This window comes from Etheostoma spectabile, unplaced genomic scaffold (genome assembly GCF_008692095.1).
Source record: "Etheostoma spectabile isolate EspeVRDwgs_2016 unplaced genomic scaffold, UIUC_Espe_1.0 scaffold383, whole genome shotgun sequence".
NCBI classification, from domain to species: Eukaryota; Metazoa; Chordata; class Actinopteri; order Perciformes; family Percidae; genus Etheostoma; species Etheostoma spectabile.
The window spans coordinates 407,603-412,406 of record NW_022605597.1 but is presented as its reverse complement, the minus strand read 5'-3'; the positions used below and the strand labels follow the sequence as shown (position 1 = coordinate 412,406).

Below are 4,804 nucleotides of genomic sequence, written 5' to 3'. Positions count from 1 at the left end.
TCTATCTATCTATCTATCTATCTATCTATCTATCTATACGAAGAGATGCAAAACCATTAAAAAAGAGACACAGAAGGACTAGTCTATAGCGATGACATTGCTCTGTTACCGTCGGAAAATCCGCTGGATATCCGTCCGGTCCCCTTCCTCTCTGTGTCGGCGCTCTAACCTGCGGCTGATTTCTGAGGACTATGGTTACCTGGTCCGGTCTGTTTGATCTGCCCACCTACAAAGACGACGAATTTAACTCGACTCACTTCCAATTTCAGTAGTTCCTGATTCATAAATTCCATTTTACTTCCATCTTTCTTTTAGACTAAGATGTAGTGGTAGCTTAACTAAGAGGTTCATCACAAAAACATTTTTTTTGTCTTTTCAGTAATTTTCAATTGTGTTGTATTAGTATGTAATCAAAGGGGGGAATGTAATGGGAAAATTACATGTAACCAATGATTTTCGTATTAATTATTCATAATAATACTTCAATGCCTCTCGAGTATTGGTTCCTGTATCTGTCCTCAGTGTGATCTCTTTGTAGAGCAACTGGATATGTTAGACTTTGCATTTTCCCAATAGGATAGATGACGTGACCTGACAGAAACAGTTGCCTAGAACGGTTGTTTCATAGCAGTCCCGGTCGAGACCAGAGCCTATCCAAGAGACAAGATTCCTTTTTAACTAAGATAGAATGACCGGTCAAGACACTTGGACACACGAGGGACAGATAGAAATACGTAAGAGCTCCAACTGTCTGCCTGAGGTCCACTGATTGTATGTTTGAGATTAAACTGGTTTCCAAACAGGGTTGGTTTTCCTCTGGGGCACTGCTATAAAGAAGTGTATTACTGATTGTATTTACCAGAATGTGTAATGTCACCTTGTTACTCTGTTGCATTGTGAACTGCCATTCTCGTCATTTTGTTTGATTGTTCTCTCGAGAAAATAATTAAACTCTTTCACCGAATATCCAAACTTTTAATCCAGTCTACAGCCTGTCTCTATTTTTGTTTCAACAAGGTCTCTTCTTCATTTTACAAATTCCTCCCTCGCTGAACAGAAACTTCCACAACACTCTACATGTCAGACTGGCCCTGAGACTGTGGAATGAGCTGCCTCTACATGTCAGACTGGCCCCGAGACTGTGGAATGAGCTGCCTCTACATGTCAGACTGGCCCTGAGAATGTGGAATGAGCTGCCTCTACATGTCAGACTGGCCCTGAGACTGTGGAATGAGCTGCCTCTACATGTCAGACTGGCCCTGAGACTGTGGAATGAGCTGCCCTACGGTCAGACTGGCCCTGAGACTGTGGAATGAGCTGCCCTACATGTCAGACTGGCCTTGAGACTGTGGAATGAGCTGCCTCTACATGTCAGACTGGCCCGAGACTGTGAATATGCCTCAGCATGCAGACGGCCCGATGTGAATGAGCTGCCTCTACATGTCAGACTGGCCCCGAGACTGTGGAAAGAGCTGCCTCTACTGTCAACTGGCCCTGAGACTGTGGAATGAGCTACCCTACATGTCAGACTGGCCTCAGACTGTGGAATGAGCTGCCTCTACATGTCAGACTGGCCCCGAGACTGGGAATGAGCTGCCTCTACATGTCAGACGGGCCCTGAGACTGTGGAATAGCTACCTCTACATGTCAGACTGCCCTGAGACAGGGGAATGAGCTACCTCTACATGTCAGACTGGCCCTGAGAATGTGGAATGAGCTGCCTCTACATGTCAGACTGGCCCTGAGACTGTGGAATGAGCTGCCTCTACATGTCAGACTGGCCCCGAGACTGTGGAATGAGCTGCCTCTACATGTCAGACTGGCCCCGAGACTGTGGAATGAGCTGCCTCTACATGTCAGACTGGCCCCGAGACTGTGGAATTAGCTGCCTCTACATGTCAGACTGGCCCCGAGACTGTGGAATGAGATGCCTCTACATGTCAGACTGGCCCTGAGACTGTGGAATGAGCTGCCTCTACATGTCAACTGGCCCCGAGACTGTGGAATGAGCTACCTCTACATGTCAGACTGGCCCGAGACTGTGAATGACGACCCTCTCTGTCAGACTGGCCCCTGAGACTGTGGAATGAGCTGCCTCTACATGTCAGACTGGCCCCGAGACTGTGGAATGAGCTGCCTCTACATGTCAGACTGGCCCCGAGACTGTGGAATGAGCTGCCTCTACATGTCAGACTGGCCCCGAGACTGTGGAATGAGCTGCCTCTACATGTCAGACTGGCCCCGAGACTGTGGAATGAGCTGCCTCTACATGTCAGACTGGCCCCGAGACTGTGGAATGAGCTGCCTCTACATGTCAGACTGGCCCTGAGACTGTGGAATGAGCTACCTCTACATGTCAGACTGGCCCTGAGACTGTGGAATGAGCTGCCTCTACATGTCAGACTGGCCCTGAGACTGTGGAATGAGCTGCCTCTACATGTCAGACTGGCCCTGAGACTGTGGAATGAGCTGCCTCTACATGTCAGACTGGCCCTGAGACTGTGGAATGAGCTGCCTCTACATGTCAGACTGGCCCTGAGACTGTGGAATGAGCTACCTCTACATGTCAGACTGGCCCCGAGACTGTGGAATGAGCTGCCTCTACATGTCAGACTGGCCCCGAGACTGTGGAATGAGCTGCCTCTACATGTCAGACTGGCCCCGAGACTGTGGAATGAGCTGCCTCTACATGTCAGACTGGCCCCGAGACTGTGGAATGAGCTGCCTCTACATGTCAGACTGGCCCCGAGACTGTGGAATGAGCTACCTCTACATGTCAGACTGGCCCTGAGACTGTGGAATGAGCTACCTCTACATGTCAGACTGGCCCCGAGACTGTGGAATGAGCTACCTCTACATGTCAGACTGGCCCCGAGACTGTGGAATGAGCTGCCTCTCAGTCAGACTGGCCCCGAGACTGTGGAATGAGCGCCCTACGTCAGACTGGCCCTGAGACGTGTAATGACTGCCTCTACATCAGACTGGCCTGAGAGACTGTGGAATGAGCTACCTCTACATGTCAGACTGGCCCCGAGACTGTGGAATGAGCTGCCTCTACATGTCAGACTGGCCCCGAGACTGTGGAATGAGCTGCCTCTACATGTCAGACTGGCCCCGAGACTGTGGAATGAGCTGCCTCTACATGTCAGACTGGCCCTGAGACTGTGGAATGAGCTGCCTCTACATGTCAGACTGGCCCCGAGACTGTGGAATGAGCTGCCTCTACATGTCAGACTGGCCCCGAGACTGTGGAATAGCTGCCTCACATGTCACTGGCCCCGAACTGTGGAATGAGCTGCCTCTACATGTCAGACTGGCCCCGACTGTGAATGAGCTGCCTCTACATGTCAACTGGCCTCGAGACTGTGGAATGAGCTGCCTCTACATGCACGGCCCCGAGACTGTGAATGAGCTGCCTCTACATGTCAACTGGCCCCGCCTTCCATTTTAAATCGCGACTAAAGCATTTTTATTCCCTGCTTTTAATCCACCATGAGAGAACTTGGTTGTATTCTGTCTATTATTGTTTCATGTCTATGTTCAACTTGGTCAACCGGTGTTTTTAAATTGCTTTAGAAATAAAGTTTATTGATTGATCAATGTTCCCAGAGAGAGCGTGCCCTGTAACAACGCAGTATGTAACAACGCTTAGTAATAATAACACATTATCTCACTTGGACGTGTGTCCGACCTGAAGTTCCTCCGGTGTCCAGTCTTCAGGTTTTTGGCCTCCAGGATCCCCACGGTCAGTTTGCCGGCGGGTGGAACGTAACGCAGGGAGAGCAGAGCTCGCCAAGGTTTCTTCCTGCGGCACATACAAATCTTCAAGTCGTCGGAATTCAATGGACATAAAACGTGCTCTTTGTTTCCTGGTGCAACTTTCACAAAAAGCGATGCAGACAGTTGAAACACAAACCCAGGGCCCCCAACCTTCTCCTGCCAAACGTCACTGGAGAGAACACGTATGTGTAATACCTGTAATTTCCCATTTAATTGGATCAATAAATTCATCTATCTATCTATCTATCTATCTATCTATCTATCTATCTATCTATCTATCTATCTATACTTCTAGAAAGAGATGCAAAACCATTAAAAAAGAGACACAGAAGGACTATCATAGCGATGACATTGCTCTGTTCCCGTCGGAAAATCCGCTGGATATCCGTCCGTCCCCTTCCTCTCTGTGTCGGCGCTCTAACCTGCGGCTGATTTCTGAGACTATGGTTACCTGGTCTCAGATCTCTGCAGGGTAAATCCAGACAGCCACTAGACTATCTGTCCATCTGAGGACTATGGTTACCTGGTCCTCAGATCTCTGCAGGGTAAATCCAACAGCTAGCTAGACCTGTCCAATCTAGGACTATGTTACCTGGTCCTCATCTCTGCAGGGTAAATCCAGACAGCTAGCTAGACTATCTGTCCAATCTAGGACTTGTTTACCTGGTCCTCAGGTCTCTGCAGGGTAATCCGACAGCTAGCTAGACTATCTGTCCAATCTGAGACTATGGGTTCCTGGTCCTCAGGTCTCTGCAGGAAATCCAGACAGCTAGCTAGACTATCTGTCCAATCTGAGGACTATGGTTACCTGGTCTCAGATCTCGCAGTGTAATCCAGACACTAGCTAGACCATCTGTCCAATCTGAGGACTATGGTTACCTGGTCCTCAGGTCTCGCAGGTAAATCCAGACAGCTAGCTAGACTATCTTCCAATCTGAGGACTATGGTTACCTGGTCCTCAGTCTCTGCAGGGTAAATCCAGACAGCTAGCTAGACTATCTGTCCAATCTGAGGACTACGGTTA

At 49.1% G+C, this 4,804-nt stretch overlaps 1 protein-coding gene and 1 long non-coding RNA gene across 2 annotated transcripts in view; one reads left to right on the top strand and one right to left on the bottom strand.

The window, feature by feature from the left end:
* LOC116686529 (uncharacterized) overlaps positions 1-1,071 on the top strand; it is a 12,313-nt gene extending 11,242 nt beyond the window's left edge. Inside the window, exon 3 of the long non-coding RNA XR_004331284.1 lies at positions 1,018-1,071. This is a non-coding gene — a long non-coding RNA (uncharacterized LOC116686529). The remainder of the gene's footprint in view (positions 1-1,017) is intronic.
* Positions 1-4,804, bottom strand: part of syt8 (synaptotagmin VIII) — a 28,848-nt gene that overhangs the window by 13,495 nt on the left and 10,549 nt on the right. The gene's annotated exons all lie outside the window — the stretch shown is intronic.